The 23,244-nt window shown below is 45.1% G+C and overlaps 1 protein-coding gene and 1 long non-coding RNA gene across 2 annotated transcripts in view; one reads left to right on the top strand and one right to left on the bottom strand.

Annotated features, from left to right (window-relative positions):
* The window catches only part of ST6GALNAC5 (ST6 N-acetylgalactosaminide alpha-2,6-sialyltransferase 5), a 151,934-nt gene that overhangs the window by 80,962 nt on the left and 47,728 nt on the right, over positions 1–23,244 (top strand). The gene's annotated exons all lie outside the window — the stretch shown is intronic.
* On the bottom strand, positions 3,278–18,326 carry LOC130283325 (uncharacterized). Its single transcript, XR_008846650.1, has 6 exons — positions 18,260–18,326; positions 13,729–13,914; positions 12,993–13,099; positions 12,206–12,332; positions 9,798–10,082; positions 3,278–4,022 (listed from the first exon to the last, which is right to left on the bottom strand). It is a non-coding gene; the product is annotated as an uncharacterized LOC130283325 (long non-coding RNA).

Here is a 23,244-nt window from a genome sequence, read left to right as displayed (position 1 = left end):
CCCGCCGCAAAGCTGGATGGTCTTGCAGCGGCGGTAGCAACCAGGTCGTATCCACCAGCAACGGCTCAACCTCTCTGACTGCTGAAGATAGGCGCGGTACAAGGGAGTAGACAAGAGCAAGGTCGGACGTAGCAGAAGGTCAGGGCAGGCAGCAAGGATCGTAGTCAGGGGCAACGGCAGGAGGTCTGGAACACAGGCTAGGAACATACAAGGAACGCTTTCACTGGCACAATGGCAACAAGATCCGGCGAGGGAGTGCAGGGGAAGTGAGGTATAAGTAGGGAGTGCACAGGTGAACATACTGATTAAGCCTGCTGCGCCAATCAGTGGCGCAGTGGCCCTTTAAATTGCAGAGACCCGGCGCGCGCGCGCCCTAAGGAGCGGGGCCGCGCGCGCCGGGACAAGACAGACGGGGAATGGGTCAGGTACGGGAGCCGGGATGCTCATCGCGAGCGGGCGCCTCCCGCATCGCGAATCGCATCCCGGCTGGGAGTGATATTGCAGCGCACCCGGTCAGCAGGTCTGACCGGGGCGCTGCGAATGAGAGGATGCTGCGAGCGCTCCGGGGAGGAGCGGGGACCCGGAGCGCTCGGCGTAACAAGCATCACCTGCCATTGGCCATCATCTGCCCACCACCGGTATGCAGCATTATCTTTGTCCCAGCCAAAACACAGGAAGGGACAATAGTCCAGGAAGTGAGGGCGGGACTAGCACTCCTCTGTGCTCACTCCTGTCCTATCAGACTGCAGCATGAAAACAGAGAGGAGAGAGTTACAGAGCAGTCTGCAGTGATGGGATTAAGAGACCCAGCACAGCAGACTCAGGGAGGAAGTGAATGCATGGTAAGTGAGGGCGGGCTCAGTGCTTTCCTCAGACACGCCCCTTTCTGAGCAGTGGATGTCAGAATGAGTGAGCAGTAGAACAGAGGGATTTGTGAGCCAAATACAGGAACTAGACACATAAAAAAAGACACAGAAAACATCTGCATGACCTAGTGAGTAACATCTAGAAGCATTATTTTTTTCTGTGATATCACTGTGTCCCACTCTGTAATGTCTACTGGTTTTGTGCCCCAGATGGTGTTATCTTGTGGTTTAGATCTCTCTTTCATTGTGTCCACTCCACCAGTGACTCTATACATCCACTGCCATGAGGAGGTTAAAGCATCTGGCAACATAAAACCTCTATATACATATATTGACTTAGGTAGTATAAGATGAAGAAGCTATATCCGCACTCACCACCGGGAACGGCAAGCGATGCTCCTCCATGGAGTCAGCAACGGGACCGAGACCGCAGATAAGCCTGGTGCGCTCAGAGGCTATAACCGGTCATTTCGCGCATATGCGCTTCATCCGGCCTCGATGAGGCCGGATGAAGCGCATATGCGCGAAATGACCGGTTATAGCTTGCCGTTCCCGGTGGTGAGTGCGGATATATCTTCTTCATCTTCTACTACCCATGATATTGCAGTTCTGTTTCTTTCTAATATACTAGCACCGCTACCTAGCATATTTTGCTAGCCTCGCTCTGCTGCTTTAAGTCCAGCTGACTGTGTCTATCCCAGAACAACTTTATGCATTTAGTGCCATCCTATCTTTCTCTTGCACACGTATATATTGACTTAGATAGGTGCACAGTTAGTCGTAACCAGCTGCCATGATTGTCTGTTCCTTGTATAATCCAGTTCACTTTTATCTGTCATCCAACAATTTTTGCGTTGGGTTCCAACACACAACTTGGCTATAGTGAGGCATCGCCTCTATTTATAAAGTTCTAGCATCGGATTTTGATAACTTTTCCCCATATTTGCCAATCTCGAGAGCCAACCTGTCACGGTCGCTCCGAGCCATCAGCAAACGTAAAGAGTTTTCTTCTCATCTACACAAATCTGACATGTCAGATAAGAATCCTCAGAATTAACAGGCATTATTTTACTTTTTCATAACTATTTTGGAAGGTTGGAAATTAGCTCAAAGTGTTGACGTTCTGTGCAGGAATATTGATTCAGACGTCTATCTCCGGGCTACGTGCGAGAGAGAAATATGCCGGGAAGATGAGATTTTGCATTTATATCATTCTCAGGAATCTGGTTAAAGAAAATGCCTCACCGGCGGGCCGAGCAGAATCCATTACTGTGAGTTATAGAAAGCTCAGGCCTTTATATGCAATCTAATAATCGGGAGGGCTATCGTTTATCTTTTAAGGTGGCTGCGGTGACAGGGTTAGCTAGGGATCGTGGCAAAGGTTGGAATGTCTACCCCTTCTCTTACTTAACTTGTGGAACTGGATTAAATATTGGCTTATCTCTTGTGCCTTTTTTTTCTCCTTTGTGTGAGGTCCATGCTTAATACACTCCTGGTGAGATAGGTATCTCGAAATGCATTGTGTTAGTGTGAGAATTTACTTAAAGGGGTATTCCGCTGCCTCAGTAGCTGCAGGGTCGGGACGTCATGGCCATGCCCTCATGATGTCACAACCATGCCCCCTCAATGCAAGTCTATGGGAGGGGCGTGACAGCTTAAAGGGAAGATAAGACCAATTGATTTAGCAAATTTTTTTATTATGAACAATAGTGAAGTTTAGAATAATAGAGACTTTGATTCCCCCGGCGATAACTTTACTCTTTCAGCCTTTTCTCTCTTCTCTACTGCCACCGTGGTATTTAAGGTTTAGGTTATACCGGTCATCAATTTTACAGATACGGTCTTGACAAGTTAAAGGGGTACTCCGCCCCTGGCATCTTATCCCCTATCCAAAGGATAAGGGATAAGATGTCAGATCGCCGGGGTCCCGCTGCTGGGGACCCCGGGGATCGGTGTTGCGGCACCCCGCCATCATTACTGCACAGAGCGAGTTCGCTCTGTGCGTAATGACGGGCGATACAGGGAACAGAGCAGCGTGACGTCATGGCTGCGCCCCTCATGACATCACGGCCCGTCCCCTTAATGCAAGTCTATGGCAGGGGGCGTTACAACTGCCACGCCCCCTCCCATAGACTTGTATTGACGGGGGCTGGCCGTGACGTCATGAGGGGTGGAGCCGTGACGTAACGATGCTCCGGCCCCTGTATTGCCCGTCATTACATGCAGAGCGTTCTCGCTCTGCGCAGTAATGATAGCGGGGTGCTGCAGCAGCAATCCCCGGGGTCCCCAGCAGCGGGACCCCGGCGATCTGACATCTTATCCCCTATGCTTTGGATAGGGGATAAGATGTCTAGGGGCGGAGTACCCCTTTAAGTACCCCGTTATATGTCCCACAGTGATTTTTTTTTGTGGATCACGTTGGGTTGGAAGATGATGATAGAGGTACAAATACAAAGAATAGATTAACCAAACAGAATATAAATATAAGACACTGTTCACACTGGGAAACAGAACATACAAACTGGACTTCATAAAAAAGGATACAAGAACACCAAACTCTACAACTTAGAGGAACAATGGTCAGGATACTAGACAGGATATTTCTCAAGATACAAGACTGGTACAAGTACAGACTAGACTCAGACACAGTGTGAATACCGACAAAGCTGAACAGACATAATCCTAAAACCGACAAATCTAACACAGACTGAAAGCTCCAATGAACAAGACTATTTAACCATGGCTAAAACTCAGATAATATCACAAGATAAATACAAGGTGCAAGCTCAAGCAGACATGGTGGCATTGACTAAAATAACCAGCACCAGAATGCAGGATTACTCTGGCTTAATAACTCCACCAGAGTTCCTATTCACACAGAGCATTAACTATTCCCTATCCAGGTGGAATAGCAAACTGCTCTGAACAAACTAGTCTGTGAATACACACCTAAACAGAAAAATACAAAAACAAATAAACGGACATTACAGTCTCTTCATCCACTCACTGCAGGCTGCTCTGTAACCCCTCACCCCTTCTTTTCATGCTGGAGTCTGACGGGATAGGAGTGAGCACAGAGGAGTCCTAGTCCTGCCCTCACTTCCTGGACATTGCCCCTGGGAAGAAGATGATGCTGCTGCCGGACAGGATTCTGTTCTGAAAGGTATAACATGTTTTTTTCTTTTAGAAAAAGGAAATAAAATGTTCTTATGAAGTATATTAGAAAGGTTCATGTTTTTCCAAGATGTACAACATATAAAAATCCGACAGTGCCCATTTAACAATATAATTTTGACTACCACACAGACTTTTTGATGTGAAAGTATCTATAGTTTCAGGAAACACAATGGTTCTATAAGTCAAACTAAATGTTGCATATTATCCCGCTACGCTCCGAATGCTGGAGATGGGAGCTCGTGACCTCATAGCCCCGCCCCCTCAATGCAAGTCTATGGGAGGGGGCGTGGCGGTCGTCACGCCCCCTCCTATAGACTTGCATTGAGGGGGCAAGGTGTGACGTCATGAGGGGGTGGGGCTATGACATCACGAGCTCCCTGCTCCAGCGTTCGGAACAGTTTGTTCCAAACGCTGAGCAGCGGAGTACCCCTTTAAGTGCACAATAAATATGTAATTTCACCAACTGAAACAAAAAAAAAAAAGCTATATGAAATTATATACTGGCTTTCAAGACCTCTCCGGAGCCAATCAGTCTGGTCTATGACCAGTCTGGTCGATGAATGTTGTATTTGGCACAAGACTGTTTTTCATAGTCCATAGGTCATTGTTGGTGATGGAAAATCATATTTAACAGTAGGACGAGCTGAAGGTATTACCCATGTTGTATCCTCAGTACATATGGACTGAAGGAAGTCGTTGACTCCATGTTGGAAGCTCCGTCCGTATTGTAGACATCTAATTATGACTTCTGGGGTGACTTATAGGCAGCTGTCTTCTGGGTGAATATCATTACGACGACACAAGGTTCACATTAGCTGAACGAATTTGACAAATAGAGAAAAAATAAATGAACTGAGACAGGAGAACAATGTAGGGTGCCCAAAGTGTAACCAGCGGTAATTGATCTATTTGCAGTGACCATTTTTCAAAGCAGAAAAGAAAAACATCCGTCGAGGTGGCAAATTGCAATACTGCGCTCTGTAAAGGGGGGGAAAATGATGGGTAGAAAACCTAGCAAATTAGAGGAATTCACGTCACATTGGTAAGCTTTTGTTGGCACAACAAATAATCCCAGGTAGAGTTAAGTGAGCCAGCAGTGAAACTTAACTCTTTAGTCACAGTAAACCAGCAAATCTGCAAATGCAACGACCTAACAAGGAAGGAGTTAGATAGGACTGCTGATCACCGCTCATTAACTCCTTGGGGGGGGGGGGGGGTTATACATTAAACAGTCATCTATATGGCTGTATAATATATACAGTGAAGAGAGTGATACTTACCATCTCGTAGCTGGTCCAGGCCTTCTTCTTGTGTAGCCCCAAGCCTCTTGTCACTGTACACATTATACAGCCATATAGATACCCCCCAAGAAGTTAGTGCTACTCATCAGCACTAACTAACTCCTTCCTTGCTGAGCTGAGCTTTATTCATGGCTGTCAGCTGCGAGCACAGCTCAGCCCCGACATTGCCAAACCTGGTGTTGTGTCCCAGTAGTGGACATGGTCCTGTACCTTGTGTCGTAAGTCCCATAGTCAGAGTTCCTTCGTGCTGTTAGGATTCTCTCAGTGGGATAACCCTTAGTCACCTCATCAAAATGTAATTTATTGTATATATTTAGAATATTTAATAATATAAAGGTTACTTACAGGACCTTAGGTTGTACAACAATCCTTTGTGATAGGACTGACAGGTTTGGGGAACCAATAAGCTTTGAGCTTGCGCTTTCAGATATAAGGGTGCTGTGTCCAATCATCGCTCCCTTTCCCCTGGGATATGACAGCGAGCGGAGCTCTGCACAAATCTACAAGATTAAGTAGGCCTGAAGCCTATCTCTTCATTTTCTTGATAACCATGAGTCTATCTAACTCCAATTCAGCTAATTCTACGTGACTACTGAACCTAAATCAAACCCCTAAATTCAGTGGAACAGCGTAAAGCAGGCCTCAAAGCTTATTCCCTAAAAAGTCCCAACCAACCTGGGAGGAGCCTAAAGTCCGGTCCTCTTGTAAAGACTGTTTGCTGATTGCATCCTGCATAAAATCTGCAGTAAAGTTATTTTCCGTTTCTTACAATTCTGGTTGTGGACAATGCTTTGTTCCTTCCTATCATTCATGGGACGGGTGGCGGTAGGCTATATATATGCAGAGGAACCCTCACCCTGGCGTCACGAGAGTTAAGGGTTAATGCTACACCCTTTCCACACTGCGCAGCTACACCCTATTCACCCTGCACCCCCCAAGCTACCATACTGGCAATGTTTGAAAGTTTGTCGAGCTGCGAAAAAAGTTCTGATCGAAGCCGGGTTCGGGGGCTCAGCTCCCTCACCTCTAAACCTAGGCATAGATACCATGGAGGTTGCCCATATGGTAGATATGGACCCCTAGAAAAGAGACAGTCTAGCTCAGGTTGGCTCCATACCAATGCTGGCATTTTCTTTTCCTGACCCTATAACACTAGCAAACAAGGGTATGAGGAACGAACCCAAAAAGGATGATAAAGCCAAACAAGTTCCAAGTTCCCCTTATCCATGGTGGTAATAAGGGGTTGTGGAAGCATCGGTCTGGTTTATCCTGGCCAAGCTAAACCAGTGTTACGGAACAACGGCAGCTTTTCTGAGGCAGACAGATGGAATAGTCTTTAGAGCTCAGTTAGGAGGTGACCAGTGACTTAAGAGACTTTAGGGCTCGCCGGAACTTGTAGTGGATTTTGGACAATTTGCTGCAGACCCGCACTGACTTTATGCAGACTGATCTTGACTAGGACTGACTAGACAGACTTCACCCCGTATGTAGCTCACCAAGTGTTGACTTTCACCTGGGGGCACTTGGTTGGTAGAAACGTGGCTGCGTGGTCGGCCTTGGGTCTCCTCAGGACGCCAGACACTCTCTCCAGGTCTTGACTGTTCCTCAGCTCTAAACTGAAACTAGAACTCCCTAGCTAGCGCCTCCCAGGGTTTTTATGGGGGAGACTCTGGAGGGGTCCTATAGGTCACCCTATAAGTCACCTGATCACTGGTACCGTCCTTGGTTACAAGACTTGCTACCAACATTTAATTGTACATAACGTCATATATACATTATATTAGATAATATAGGCACTTATTAACCATTTAACATACTCGGCTTAAGGGGGGGGGACTCAGGGGGCACTGCAATAGAGTTCACCAGACAGGACAGCAAGGGTACAGGGGTGCAACTCCTGTACTGGGCCACCTCATTTGCAACATCCAGAAGGCCACACTTGGAGACCACTGACCTAAACATTTCAGGAATAGCTTGAAGGGGTACTTTGGTGGAAAACTTTTTTTTTTTTTTTTTTTTCCCTTAAATCAACTGGTGCCAGAAAGTTAAAAAGATTTGAAAATTACTTCTATTAAAAAAATCTTAATCCTTCCAGTACTTATTAGCTGCTGAATACTACAGAGGAGATTCTTTTCTTTTTGGAACACAGTGTTCTCTGCTGACATCACGAGCACAGTGCTCTCTGCTGACATCTCTGTCCATTTTAAGAACTGTCCAGAGTAGGAGAAAATCCCAATAGCAAACATATGCTGCTCTGGACAGTTCCTAAAAATGGACAGAGATGTCAGCAGAGAGCACTGTGGTCGTGATGTCAGCAGAGAGCTCTCTGTTCCAAAAAGAAAATAATTTCCTCTGTAGTATTCAGCAGCTAATAAGTACTGGAAGGATTAAGATTTTTTAATGGAAGTAAGTTACAAATCTGTTTAACTTTCTGGCACCAGTTGATTTAAGAAAAAAAAAATATATATATTATAATGTTTTCCACCGGAGTACCCCTTTAAGACTGCTAACTGCAAGGTTTTCTGGAGACAAGAGGACTTCAAATCTTTTCGGGTGAGAACTGTGTTTCAGTACCGAGCAAGTTCTTATAGATAATAACTCAACTCTGGCTCCGCTCGCCTTCCTAACTTCACTTTTAGTGCTAAAATAGCTACAGCCCAGCAGGCAGCAGAAGTGGAGCGGAGCGGGCGAGGGTTATTAGGTTCTATGTGACTCCTCTCATGCCAGGCTTGCTGTTGGCGTTGTTGATGTCCTTTATACTGGGACCGTATCACTTTTATGCGAATTGTTCTGTGCTTTTCTACACACTTCTTAGCACACAAACATAGAAAATCGTGTAAAAATTGCTGTGTGCAGACACCCCATTGGCAGGAAGAGGAGTAACACCCACTTGTCAATTAATTCATACATTTCCAGGAAGAACAACAGAATAATTGTGATTTCATAGGGAATCCATACTGTTTCTGTGTAGTGTTTCATAGTAGATCTGCCTTTGACAAATGTACAGTAGCAGAGTCGGGTTTGACGTTTAGTCATGGTGTATTATCCGTCGTTTTCCCAACTAGGGTGTCTCCAGCTGTTGCAAAACTACAACTCCCAGCATGCCCGGACAGCCGTTGGCTGTCCGGGCATGCTGGGAGTTGTAGTTTTGCAACATCTGGAAGGCCACAGTTTGGAGACCGCTGACCTTTACATTTCAAGAATAGCTTAAAGGGGTACTCCGCCCCTAGACATCTTATCCCCTATCCAAAGGATAGGGGATGAGATGTCAGATCACCGTGGTCCCGCTGCTGGGGAGCCCTGGGATCCCCGCTGCGGCACCCCGCTATCTTTACAACACAGAGCGAGTTTGCTCTGCACGTAATGAGGCGCAATACAGGGGCCGGAGCATCGTTACGTCACGGCTCCGCCCCTCGTGACGTCACAGCCCACCCCTTTCAATACAAGTCTATGGGAGAGGGCGCGGCGATCATCACGCCCCCTGCCATAGACTTGCATTAAGGGGATGGGCCGTGATGTCACGAGGGGCGGAGCCATGACGTCACGCGGCTCCGTCCCCTGTATCGCCCGTCATTACGTGCAGTGCGAACTCGCTCTGTGCTGTAATGATAGCGGGGTGCTGCAGCGGGGATCCCAGGGCTCCCCAGCAGCGGCACCGCGGCGATCTGACATCTTATCCCCTATCCTTTGGATAGGGGATAAGATGTCTAGGGGCGGAGTACCCCTTTAAAGGGGTATTCCAGGAATTTTTTTATTTGACTATTCTACAGGGGCTTTAACGTTAGTGTAGTTCATAATATAGTGTCTGTACCTGTGTTTGAAGGATGGTCTTGCAATTCTGTGATCTCTGCCCTGATGTTTACTTTTAACAGCATACAAAACGAGTGTCGTCTCATGTTCTCCCAGGTTGCAGTGCGGGCCGAGACATTACATCACTAGTCAAGTGATGAAAGGGAGCCTTTCTGTTTCAATGGGTGGAGCGACCGTTGGGTTGGGGAAGATCATTCGGTAGGGAGTTGTATTTTTGCAATAGCTGGAGGCCCCCTGGTCTATTGCACGGAAGTGAGCTCCGGTGTGCTTCAATGGGTGGGGTGGCTGATGCGTGGGAGGGACAAAAGCAACCTCAAACTTACAAACAAGGAATCATGGGACTTGTAGCTGGAGGGAGGGAACACCAACAGGTAATACCCATTTCACAAAAAGATTGCCACAGCGTTATGGTAATTTCACAACATAGCTGTATAGCTCCAAGACAAGCACAGATCTTTTTTAAACATGTCCATTACTGTCTGGCAGGTAAGTACTAAAATCACCTTATGGTGGATAACCTTAAAAAGTACCTGTCACCAAATAAACTGTTCTCAACTACCTCAGGCTATGTTCCCTAACTACTCCTAACACCCCTCCTGCCCTTAAAAACTATTTCAGAGCTTTAAAAAGCTGTGTATCTTACCTTTCTTCTTGCTCGCATAGTGCAATTTCCCAGCAGGAGAAAGTGGATGTTTCCCAGCAGACATGACATCACTGAAGCCTGCTGGGGGACCACTTCTGCCCTCACATTGTTGCAGTGCTGTGATGAATAGGAGACCTCAAGTCTGTGCAGATTTCAGTGAAGTTCTCCTTCAGCTGTCAGTCTGTGTGGCTTTCTGTGAGAATCTGTGGAGCTTTCACTTTCTGTGCAGCTGTCAATCAAGCTCTGTGCAGAGAAGCACTTCCTTATTTCGTTCTCCTGCCAGACCTAGAGGAGACCAAACTCACTGTATTATTTGTGGCAGGGAACAGAACAGAGCCAACTAGTGGCCGTTTTTTATATTACATTTTAAACACATTTATATTGATAATTTTAAAAGCAAGTGAATGGGAAAATGTCTACTCATTACACAAGGAACACTATATTAAAATTTAGGTACTCTTTAAGACTTTTCCAGCTCTACAACTTCCAGCATGCCCAAACAGCTGGAGGGGCATTGGTTTGGAAACCCTGGTTTAGGTAAACTTTCTCCATTACCAATATGGCAAATTAAGTTTTTTTACATACACCCCCCTCCCTTTTGTTGACAGCCCGTAATGTCATATAATCGACAGTAGTTTATACATATGTTGTTGTCGACTGTGCATTATACACTGTTTAATAATCCGTATGTCCCGCACAGTTCGGCTACGCTTTATCCTCCTGTAAATGTTCTGTGGAAATATACAAACATATGAACACTTGTGATTGTGCCCGGAAAAACTTCATTTCCCTGCATATTACCATTCACTAATATGACTTGGAAAGGCCTAAACTCAGAGCGAAGCGGCAATTTATCCAAAAGAACAGTTCCGGTCAGTGGCCTAAATCCCGCATAAATTTACATAAATATACCAACTGTTTGCATGATGCTGCCGAGAGATGCCTCTTAAAAAAAAACAGAATAGGACTCATTCCCTGAAATTGCATTGGGCAGTGTCCTACTCGATTGGTTATAGTTATGGGGATAGAGTCGAGCGCTCCAAGCGATGCAGCAAGAGTCACTTCATGGTGCTGAAAAGCAATATACTCATAACCTATGCGCTCTACACAGCAAACGTTATATAAATCCTTCACTAATGCACCCAATGCAACGTCAGATACAATGTCAATTCTCGCTCGGTATAAAACGCAGCCGTTGTGTATGTTTAATGTTCGGGTTTAGTTACCATAGACCTGTGACATAAATTGTAAAGATGCTGTTTATCTTATAAACTCACTGGGAACCATTGACGTTATTAAGGTGCAAGGCCCTTTGTTTGTTATGTCTCTAGCTAGTTATTTTGGGTCTAGAGAAGTGTTTCCCAACCAGTGTGCCTCCAGCTGTTGCAAAACTACAACTCCTAGCATGCCCGGATAACTTTTGTTCATTAGGTAACTGAACGTATCTGGGTTTATACAGTAACAGAACATGTCAGGGTTCACACAGTAACAGAACATGTCTGAGTTTATACAGTAACAAAACATGTCAGGGTTTAAACAGTAACAGAACATTTCAGGGTTTATGCAGTAACAGAACAGGGTGCCTTAAGTAACAAAACATGTTTGGGTTCATACAGTAACAAAACATGTCTGGGTTTATACAATTACAGATCATGTCTGGGTTCATACAGTAACAGAACATGTCTGGATTTATACAGTAACAGAACATGTCTGGGTTTATACATTAACAGAGCATGTCTGGATTTATACAGTAACAGAACATATCAGGGTTTAAATAGTAACAGAACATGTCTGGATTCATACCGTAACAGAACATGTCTGGGTTCATACAGTAATAGAACATGTCAGGGTTTATACAGTAACAGAACATGTCTGGGTTAATACAGTAACAGAACATGTCTGGATTCATACAGTAACAGAACATATCAGGGTTTAAATAGTAACAGAACATGTCTGGATTCATACAGTAACAGAACATGTCTGGGTTCATACAGTAATAGAACATGTCAGTGTTTATACAGTAACAGAACATGTCTGGGTTTATACAGCAACAAAATATATTAGGGTTTAAATAGTAACAGAACAGGTCTGGGTTCCTACAGTAACAAAATAAATTAGGGTTTAAATAGTAACAGAACATGTCTGGGTTCATACAGTAACAGAACATGTCAGGGTTTATACAGTAACAGAACATGTCTGGATTCATACAGTAACAGAACATGTCTGGGTTTATACATTAACAGAACATGTCTGGATCCATACAGTAATAGAACATATCAGGGTTTAAATAGTAACAGAACATGTCTGGATTCATACAGTAACAGAACATGTCTGGGTTCATACAGTAACAGAACATGTGTGGATTAATACAGTCCAAAGGTGAAGAAAGAAAACGAAAGGCGACTCACCGCTAAGTGAAATTTCTTTATTTCTTCATGTGCAGGTAAAATCACAGGACATCAAGCCACTCATCGCACGGACGCCAGTGTGTTCTGCCGGGTGACAGTTGTTTCACGCAAAATTGCGCTTCCATGTCTGGGTTAATACAGTAACATGTCTGGGTTCATACAGTAACAGAACATGTCTGGGTTCATACAGTAAGAGAACATGTCTGGATTAATACAGTAACAGAACCTGTCTGAATTCATACAGTAACAGAACATGTCTGGGTTCATACAGTAACAAAACATATCTGGATTTATACAGTAACAGAACCTGTCTAGGTTTATACAGTCAAACACTAAAAGATTGTTGTTATTGATAGGTGTGCACAGCATTTTAATATATCAGCAATTACTTATCCTAGATTAATCAGTTTTCTTTCTATATCTGTTCTTATTGGTACGATTCCATAGTTTTAGCACATTAATGTACTTTATGCTTCTCTTGGAGATATTTCCATAAATTCTTATTTCTTCTGCATCAGCACATTGCACCGTGAAGTGGTTGAGATGCGGTTAGTTCAGGTCATGAAAATCTTAAACAGCAATTAGTACCATCCCCGGTGCGGCGTCTTCTGTCCTCCCAGCAGAGGATTGTCTCTGAAATCATCGCCTGTAGCCTCAGTGTAAGGGAATCCTGGGCCTTAAAGAGTCCATGTGTTACCGGGCCAACTTATGTTTGTAGCAGGTGAAATAAGTATTCAACACGTCACCGTTTTTCTCACTAAATATTGATTCTTTGAGACAACAGTACCTGCTAATTCCAGATCTTTTTGAAGCTCTCCACAAGTGTCCTTGGCTCTTGGACAACTCTTCTGATTATTCTTCTCAGTCCTCTGTCAGAAATGTTTTGAGGAGCACCTGGTCAGGACAAATTTATGGTTAAATGATTGTCTTTCCACTTCCCTATTATGGCCCCAACAGTGCTCACCGGAACATTCAAAAGCTTAGAAATACGCCTGTAACCAACGCCGTTATGATGGTCTTGAGGCAGCTCTTTGCTTTTACCTATCATGAGATGTATCTTGTGTGACACCTTGGCAATAAGACCATTTTGTGGCAATCAGTTGGGACTGAACGAGCTGAAATTAATCTGCACTGACAGATTTCAGCTGTTGTCTTGGCTTTTCCTGCTTTTTTGCACCTCCCTGTCTTTATGTGTTCAATGCTTATTCCCTCTGTCATTTCACAATATTACACATAACCTAATTTCTGAGCTTATTTGTATGTATGTATGACTTGGGTTGTTACCAACATCTGGTGAAAATTTAGTAAAAAAAATATTTATTGAGACAAATGATGACATGATCAAGACTTCTTTCACCCGGCGGGCCCCTTCACGTGCTGGGCCCCTGTGGAGCTGAACCAGCTTCACAGGCGCCCCTGGCTAAACTATAAAATAATAATTCTTAGACTAAGAAAGAAGAAAGTAAAGGTAAATAGTTTTTTTATTGTTCTGATAACATTAGTTGTTTCTGGGCTTAGATCACCTGGAAAGATGTGAAATCCAGTAAAATTGCCATCGTAGCAAAGAAATAGACATGGAATACGGCACAGGGGAGATGTGTAACCTCATGAGTGACAATAGAATTGACTTCTCTGGTGGATAATGGGTTTCCAGGTTTTCAGGATGGTCACAAGTCCTTGTTTTGCAACTTCTTAGTTAGTCCGGGATCCTGAATTTACAATAAAATACATAAATAATCAGTAAAATCCGTCAAGACAAGAAAGATAAAGATACCACATATGACTTCTAACCATAGGTTTTATTTGAAACAAGGATCCGGGTCTCACTTTACAGCTGTCATTTCTTTGATGGCAAAAAGACAAATATGGAAAAAATGTTGGTGGGTTATAGGTTAAGCAAAAAGTTAAATAAATCTGAGAAATATTGAATTTTTAACTAATATGATTGTATTGTATAGCTTGATCTATAACCCAAGCCACTTGATGTTCCCCCCTTTTGGTTTTATTGGAAACAATGGCACCTGCACAAGGGGCACCTGTGTTTGAAACAGAGGCCCTGATGGTATATATGGGTGCCGGGAATATGGGTTATTCCTTATATTGTGATATCCCTCCTGGTGATGATCACTGCCACTCTGACCAATTCTCATCAAGTAGGGGACTATGCGTGGCCCTTTCCCACCAAGGACCAACCTGATCTGGACCCCATCATTTCCCATAATTGTTAGTTGCACTGCTAAGATGGTACCTGCTGTATGTCTTTTACAAGGGTGCAAAATGTTGACTCCCTGGATTTGCAGGTACATTTGCATGTCGTCCTAATGGAACTTGAATGTGTTACCTCAAATGTCTTTTGGGGATACAAAAATGCTATAAAATTTGAATTCCTCTCAGCGCACATTTCAGCACAATTCACCGGCGTTCTACTTTCCATTTAGCCAATAAGTCAGACGAACCGTTTTGCAATCCATGTATTGAGCCGGTCGTATTCCAGACGTCCACGAGAACAATGTACAAATTGCAGAATCAAGGCGGTCCGTGCATATTCCTCCGGGCTTCATATCATTGAAAATAATTGTCTCTGTCATCCAGAACCGCAGCTTCCCAATCTTTATATCTTCAAATGCGGAAGGCAATTTCTCTGCGTAACAGGATCATTGTGTGATCTGCAGGCTCGTCGCGTCTGTCAGCCTCGCGAATCAGTCAAACCAAGTTTTTCCTCTTGTGTCAGGAGCAAAAGAGATTCATCTGATGAGGGGAGTCGGAGTTCTGCCGCTTTAATGTCTTACCACTCCTCTAGACGAAGTTGCTGTGTACACATTTGTTTTTTAGCAGTCTTTCTGAAATCTGCAAATCCGTAAAACGTCAACTGAAGCTCCTGGGCCCATTTATGGTTCAGTTCTCTTTATCTCTGATAGAAAGACCTGTAAGATGCCCAAAGATGCGCGCCTGGGTGCATATGCTATCTCTGCACCCCCTACAGTAGTGTTTTCCAAACAGTGTGTCTCCGGCTGTTGCAAAACTACAACTGCCAGCATGCCCAGACAGTCAAAGGCTTCTTCTTTTGTAGCTCTGCCTAGTGACGTCATTGCTAGAGGTGGGGCTACACAGGAAGAGGCCTGAGGAGAAATGAGGCGGTAAGTAAAACTCTCTTCACAGTGCACATTATACAGCCATCTATATAGATGGCGGTATAATATATATCCTCACCAAGGAGTTAACGAGCACTGATCAGCAGCACCAATTAACTACTTCCTTGTTGGTTTGAGCTGTACCCGTGGCTGTCAGCTTCGTGCACAGCTTAGGCCCAACATTGCCAGGTTAGAGCAAGCTGAAAGGTTCTGCAGTTGGTGTTTAACCCACCGAGGATTCTTAACTCTTTAAAAACATAGCCAGTCATAGCATTTTATAGCATGCTATGCATAGCATTTTATCTTTCAGACCTATATTTTTGCACAACATCCTGAACAGATATAGTTACAAAAGGCACCATTTCTCACATTCTCACATTTTATATATATCTGCCTGTCTCATGGAGAGCCTTTTCTGCTAATGCTGAGATCAGGATATAAAAAGACTGTAAAGCATAATGGAAAGTGACACGTATATTGGATCACTGGATAAATGAGCTCGAACGGGCAGAAAATCATTAACACATAGAGCTGATTCTGTAGGCAAGAGAACATCTGTTACAGGTTAGTATCAGGTAATAGAGAAATGTTACAGGAGAGTAGACCAGGACCCTCGGGGAGGATGTAGGACCAGGCGGTGAGGGGTCTGCCTTTATTATGCAGAAGAGATACCATGTTGGCCTGCAAACCAAAAATCCAGGCAAAAATTCCAAAAAGAGAGGACATTTGTAATGTGTTCTTGGAGCAGCTTCTATAGGAGCATTTCCCAAACTGTGGCTCTCCAGCTGTTAAAACGACAAATCCCATCGTGACCGCACATAGGACGGCTGTCAGGGCATGAGGTGAGTTGTGGATTTGTTGCCACGGAGGAGCCACAGGTTGGAAAACATTGCTGTATGGACATTGCTGTATGTATGTATATGTGATGTAATGTATGTAATATGCAAATATGTGTTGTATGTAAGTTGTGCTGTGATAGAAACCAATTAAGCTATGGAATACAGTGATCCCTCAACTTACAATGGCTTCAACATACAATAGTTTCAACATACAATGGTCTTTTCTGGACCATTGTAACTTGAAACCAGACACACCATACAATGGTACAGACAGTCCAGATCTGTGAAACGTGTCAATGGCTGGAAGAACTGACCAATCAGAATGGGCATTCACTGGTAAAAACCCTGTATTACTGAAGTGTATGCACTGACTGGTGTCTGGTAGCGCCCCCTACAGTACAGGGAGGTATTACATGTTCTGTACTACTCTTTACCTGTATTTCTGAAGTGTATGCACTGACTGGTGTCTGGTAGCGCCCCCTACAGTACAGGGAGGTATTACATGTTCTGTACTCTTTACCTGTGCCAGGGTTAGCTGCTCCTTTGGACACCAGGTGAGGGCGGCTCCATGTAACTTTTTTGGGACATTGTGTACTGTACCGGACTCTGCAGAAGCTCCTGTCCTCTACATAGACCAGTGCTTCCCAACGCGGATGCCTCCAGCTGTTGCAAAACTACAACTTCCAGCATGCCCGGAAAGCCAAAGGCTGTCCGGGCATGCTGGGAGTTGTAGTTTTGCAACAGCTGGAGCCATCCTGGTTGGGAAACACTGAAATAGACAGTGATTACAGCTCCCAGCAGATCTTTCTTACGTTTATATGTAAGGACTTTCTATATCTATATTAGTTATCTATTTATTTTTCTTTAATCCTCACTTTTTCTTATTTTTGGATGCCATTTTGGGGCTTCAGAACCAATTACCAGGTTTCCATAGAGTTATGGTCTCAACATACAATGGTTTCAACAAACAATGGTCGTCTTGGAACCGATTAATATTGTAACTTGAGGGACCGCTGTATAGTAAAAATTCAAATTGTACCAGAAAAAACACAAACTGAAAATGATATATCCTGGCGCACTGTTATATCAGATATAAATAGCTGTAAAAAGTGGCGTAGCTATAGAGGTCGCAAAGGTCGCCATGGCCCCCCTGCCACTACATTATGTGCTGCACTGCAGGTCAGCTGACAAGTTGGCACTAGAGCAGGCACATCTGCTCCAAGCCCCTGACGTGTCCCGCCTGCTCCCGCTAGGTCTCACGATCCCACTACATCCCCAGCGAGTACAACCTGCACTGCACGGAAGCAACGGCCTCCCCTGCCTCACACTCCACGTCACCTGCCTGATGTCCGTTGGTAGGTTTTCTGCAACTGCAGAATAATAAGATGTCAGATCGCCGGGGTCCCGCTACTGTGGACCCCCGGGGATCGACGCTGCGGCACCCCGCTATCATTACTGCACAGAGCGAGTTCGCTCTGCGCGTAATGACGGGCAATACAGGGGCCGGAGCATCGTTATGTCACGGCTCCGCCCCCCTCAATACAAGTCTATGGGAGGGGGCGTGGCAGTCGTCACATCCCCTGCCATAGACTTGCATTAAGGGGACGGGCCGTGTTGTCACGAGGGGAGGAGCCATGACGTCACGCTGCTCCGTTCCCTGTATAGCCCTTCATTACGCACAGAGCGAACTCGCTCTGTGCAGTAATGATAGCGGGGTGCCGCAGCGGCGATCCCCGGGGGTCCACAGCAGCGGGACCCCAGCGATCTGACATCTTATCCCCTATCCTTTGGATAGGGGATAAGATGTCTAGGGACGGAGTACCCCTTTAAAGAGGTGTGAATTTAGAAGGAGACTGGGCGTGGTTAGGGGTGTGGCTGAGGGGCGTGGTCAGGGTGTGTGGCTGAGGTCGTGGTTAGGGGTGTGGCTAAGGGTGTGGCTTGTCCTTCTTTGCTCTAAGCAAAAGTTGGGAGGTATGGCTATATCCATATACATGTGCTCTTTCTGTGCCACCAGTTGGGGGTGCTATCATTTCACCTGATCCCTCTGGTCAGACTTAGGGGTTGTTCAGTGATCTACACCTTACACTAATGGTTGGAGAAGCTCTGTCCATTATTCCAGTTTTGGTATTGCATAGTAGACTAGGGGGAGATTTATCAAAACCTGTCCAGAGGAAAAATTGTCCTGTTGCCCATAGCAACCAATCAGATCGCTTCTTTCATTTTTAAAAGGACCTCTGCAAAATGAAAGAAGCGATTTGATTGGTTGCTATGGGCAACTGGTCAACTTTTCCTTTGCACAGGTTTTGATAAATCTCCGCCATTATGTCATTCTACAGAATAGTATGTAGTAACATAAATGTATACTGTGTGGTGTAGGTGTTTTTTTTTGTCCTCTCCTAGTATGTATCCTGGTGTATACCTATATACTGAAATATGCTGCAGCCCAGGTTGTACTTGGTAAATGTAGATTACTGACATGGTCTGAACACCTCCTTATACCAGGCGTACAGGTATTTCCATCCACTCGTCTCCAGTATGACATATCTAAGTCTTCAGGAGATTATAAACCAGGACATGTAATCGTTAAGTAAATATCAGCCGGGTGGAGCGGCCCTTTAATTAAATCACGGCGGGTGAAAGGCGAAACGCATCCGGACTTTGATTGATAAGTGAAATTTACACAATCCAGAGATAAACTTCACAGATCTATAATTTGCAGCCTCTATAATATAAATGTATTTGTCCTTCAATATTCCGCTAAAAGTCATGAGTGAACGTCTTCTCCAGAGTTAACCAATCACACGTTCTGAAATCCATTGGTGGAATGTATCATATTCTAGAGATGAAGACTCCTATAATCCATTCATTGAGCTGATGTTGGCGGGATGGCACCAGTTATTGTATCTGAGATGTACAGTGACCCCCCCGACCTACGATGGCCCCGACATACGATCATTTCAACATACCCTTCCCAATATCGCGCCACACCCCTACCCCTTAATTCCCTGGTTGAACTTGATGGACATATGTCTTTTCGACCGTACTAACTATGCTCACTCTCAGAGGCAGCATCAACATACGATGCTTTTGTATGTCGGGGCCATCGCCTAAACGGCTATCCGGCAGCGCAGACTGCTTCAGCTTCCACCGGATAGCCGTTTACGGTGCCCCGTGTGGTCCGCTGACGATCACTTACCTGTCCTCGGGGCTCCGGCGCATCCTCTTCGGGATCCTCTGCATCGTCGGCGCTCTCCATCGTCGTCATCACGTCGCTGCGCACGCCGTCCCGTCATCCAATAGGAGCGGCGTGCGTAGCGACGTGATGGTGGCGACAGAGCGCGCGGATGCCGGGGAAGCAGAGGCCTTGCCGGAGCGTCGGGGACACCCCGGGGACGCGGCGAAAGCAATGGACGGCGACATCCCGGGCAGCGGTGACGAGCGGTGACGGTCCGGAGCGGCGGGGACACGTGAGTACAACCTCCAATACCAGTGGTCTTCAACCTGCAAACCTCCAGATGTTGCAAAACTACAACTCCCAGCATGCCCGGACAGCCGTTGGCTGTCCGGGCATGCTGGGTGTTGTAGTTTTGCAACATCTGGAGGTCCGCAGGTTGTAGACCACTGTCCTATACTTTACATTGCACGGATCCCTCAACATACGATGGTTTCAACAAACGATGGTCCGTTTGGAACGGATTACCATCGTATGTTGAGGGACCACTGTAGTTCTTAACATCTACACATATAGAACATGTCTGCGGGAGATTTATCAAAATCTGTGTAGAGAAAGAGTGGAGTGTGTGATGTCCCAGCACCAATAGTTGTCCTGTGGCTTTGGACTGTCTCGGGCAGCTTGGTAGCGTACAGTGTTGGGCCCACTCAAGTGACGTACGGTTACATTAATTATGTTCACGTTATAATGTCAGATAATATATATTCGTAAATTAATTCTATTATTGTTATAGGTATATGTTTTTCCATGTTACTGTACCTTTAATTGAGAACAGTAAACCCCATGTGACCCTGTCTGCCAATGGGAACCCCAAAGGTCTCCCCTGTATAGTGTAGTGCTGGGGAGGAGTTAGTCAGTTCATCCTAGTGTGGCCCCTGAGCAACAGCTTGGCTCAGGTGTGCTGTGTGTCGTGTGCTCTGAGGAGAGGCCTAGCCCAAATCTAATCTCACAACTGGTCACCCTGAAAGGATTACTCGCAAGGAGGAAGTTCATGCCCCTGCAGAAAAGTCTTCAGTACCTTGACAGGACCCTAGCTACCAGGATTCAATCTTCCGTTTTACAAGTCAGTATTAATCTGTTTGGTGTAAGCACCACAAGTGCCAGCAAGGCAACAGGGCCTGCAAGGGGTTACGCTGTACTCTCTCACCTAAAGCCAGCTGTACTTGTATTACCAGCTGCACCCAGCTCAGTAAAGACAGTTAGCCGTAACCTGACGTCGGTGTGTTCATCTACTCCCCATGTCTGGCCCAGGAGAAGCTGTGCCCAAACCTCGGACCGTGTGTAGGATAATGGTGCCCTGGCGTCACGAAGTGATCAGGTGTTCTTACTAACACGTCGTGGACACCACAGATGCAGTTGCTCATAGCAACCAATCAGATTTCTTCCTTCATTTTCAAAGAGGCCTGTAAACAAAGAGGCCTGTAAAAAAGCGATCTGATTGGTTGCTATGGGCAACTGCACCGCTCTTCCTCTACACAGGTTTTGATAGATCTCCCTATCCTTAGTCCAGTGCGAGAGGTAAGTTTGGGGTTGGGTTTTTATATGGCATCTGAGGCAGAAAGTCAAGGAATATTTGAGGCAGGATCTGTGGAGGTATTGAAGACAGGTGCCCTGAGGGTATCTGAGGCAGGTAATCGGGAGGTGAGGCAGGCACTCTGGGGGTATATTAGCAGCGCTCTCTGGAGAACTCTGAAGGAGACATTCTGGAGGTATCTGAGATACACTGTATTGTGGTATTTTTGTAGGCCGTTATCTGAGGAGGGCTCTCGGGGCATATCTGAGGTAGGACGTCTGGAATTATCTGAGACAGACTCCCTGGTGGTATATTAGACAGGCACATATTGCCCTTTACCATACAGTTTTACTATACAGTTACAGGCACGCCATGACTAAGAGCTTATGCACGAAACGCGTCGGCGTTTCACTCAAATTTTAAGGGTGACATGTCACGTGCCACTCACAGTGGTTGCAACTCTCTTTTTTAACATGCATTATTAAACACAAAGTTTTATCTGAAAATTTCCTCTACCAGGAGCTGGACCCATCTTTCACATTTTCCCTGTCACTACCAGGGGAGTGTGGTCCCCTGCATCCGTGCTCCTGGATTACACATGTGGTGTCTTCATGCATGAAGAGTTGGTGAGCTGATCTATTACCCCCCGCCCCCCCTTTTTTCAGGCTCCTTTGAACACCTGACTTGTGATGTAATGTCTCGGGCCTCACTTCAACCTGGGAAAACCTGAAACGACATAAAAGGGGTGTTCCAGGAAAAAACTTTTTTTTTATATCAACTGGCTCCAGAAAGTTGAACAGATTTGTAAATTACTTCTATTAAAAAAAATTATCCTTCCAATAATTATCAGCTGCTGAAGTTGAGTTGTTCTTTTCTGTCTGGCAACAGTGCTCTCTGTTGACATCTCTGCTTGTCTCAGGAACTGCACTGAGTAGAAGAGGTTTGCTATGGGGATTTGCTTCTACTCTCGACAGTTCCCGAGACAGGTGTCATCAGAGAGCACTTAGACAGAAAAGAACAACTCAACTCAACAACTCAACTTCAAGTACTGAAAGGATAAAGATTTTTTTAATAGCAATTTACAAATCTGTTTAACTTTCTGGAGCCAGTTGAGATATATATATATATATATATATATATAAGTTTTTTCTTGGATAACCCCTTTAATTTTGTACGCTGTTAAAAATAAACATCTAGGCAAAGATCACATAAGAATTGCGAGACCACCATCACACACAGGTACAGACACTATATTATCAACTACACTAACTTTACAGCCCCTGTAGCTCAGTCAAATAAAAAAAATATAAAAAAAATCCTGGAATACCCCTTTAAGACACTCTGCTGGCCCCTGTGGCCGAGGTACAGATTGGGGCAGCTGAGATACCCTGTTGGCGTCTAAAACTCTTTTTAAAACCGGTAAATTATTTTCTATTATCGAACTTACACATCTGCTCTGACGTGAAGGAGAAGACGTATCCGCCAGATACCGATAACAGGTAATTAATGGAAGTGTCTGATTGAGACAAGTCGGACGAGTGCGGAGAGTGTGACGCGGTAAGATGGCGGGGTGACATACTGCCGGCAAGCCTTTTTTTCTTTTTTTAAAGCATAATGAATATCTAGAACTAATTAAAGGACTTTACAACTACGGCTGATAAATTCATATTTTTCTCTTCATTTAGTATTCCGCAGACCAGGTTGCCATGACAACCCGGCTTTGTTTCAAGAGAGTCGCCGTGTTGAGATAGCAGCCTGCTTAATAATCCCCTTTGGCGTTCTGTGGAATAACATGGTTACTGCCCCATCCACATTCACATCACACAGTCGTAGTTACCACTCGTGACACATGCAGTTTGGCGCCAGATGGATTGTTAAATTACCAGTGGAGTATCTGTCTGATGTACGTAGCCGGCGCGTCGCTCCCGAGCCGCACACTTGCTCATTTATCTATTAAAAAGGACATTTTAGGCTTTTTTTTTTGGTTTTAGTCTGCGCACAAAAGATATACTAAAACAGTGGTCTCAAACTGTGGGCCTCCAGATGTTGCAAAACTTCAACTCCCAGCATGCCCGGACAGCCAACGGCTGTCCGGGCATGCTGGGAGTTGAAGTTTTGCCACCACTGGAGGGCCACAGTTTGAGACCACTGTACTAAAATGTTCTTCCTAACCATCCCTGTATCTAACATTTATCGAAATATATACAAACCAAATGCTCACAAGTCCAAACAAACCAGCTCACCCCTATGTTGGTACCAAGTCCAGCACGGATTGCCCGGAGTAGGGTCCTACAACAATGGGGAACATGGAGAAAGAGTTCCAG

Source organism: Hyla sarda, chromosome 7 (genome assembly GCF_029499605.1).
Source record: "Hyla sarda isolate aHylSar1 chromosome 7, aHylSar1.hap1, whole genome shotgun sequence".
In the NCBI taxonomy this organism is placed as follows: domain Eukaryota; kingdom Metazoa; phylum Chordata; class Amphibia; order Anura; family Hylidae; genus Hyla; species Hyla sarda.
Note: the sequence above shows the minus strand (reverse complement) of the source record. Positions and strands in the feature narration are given on the sequence as shown.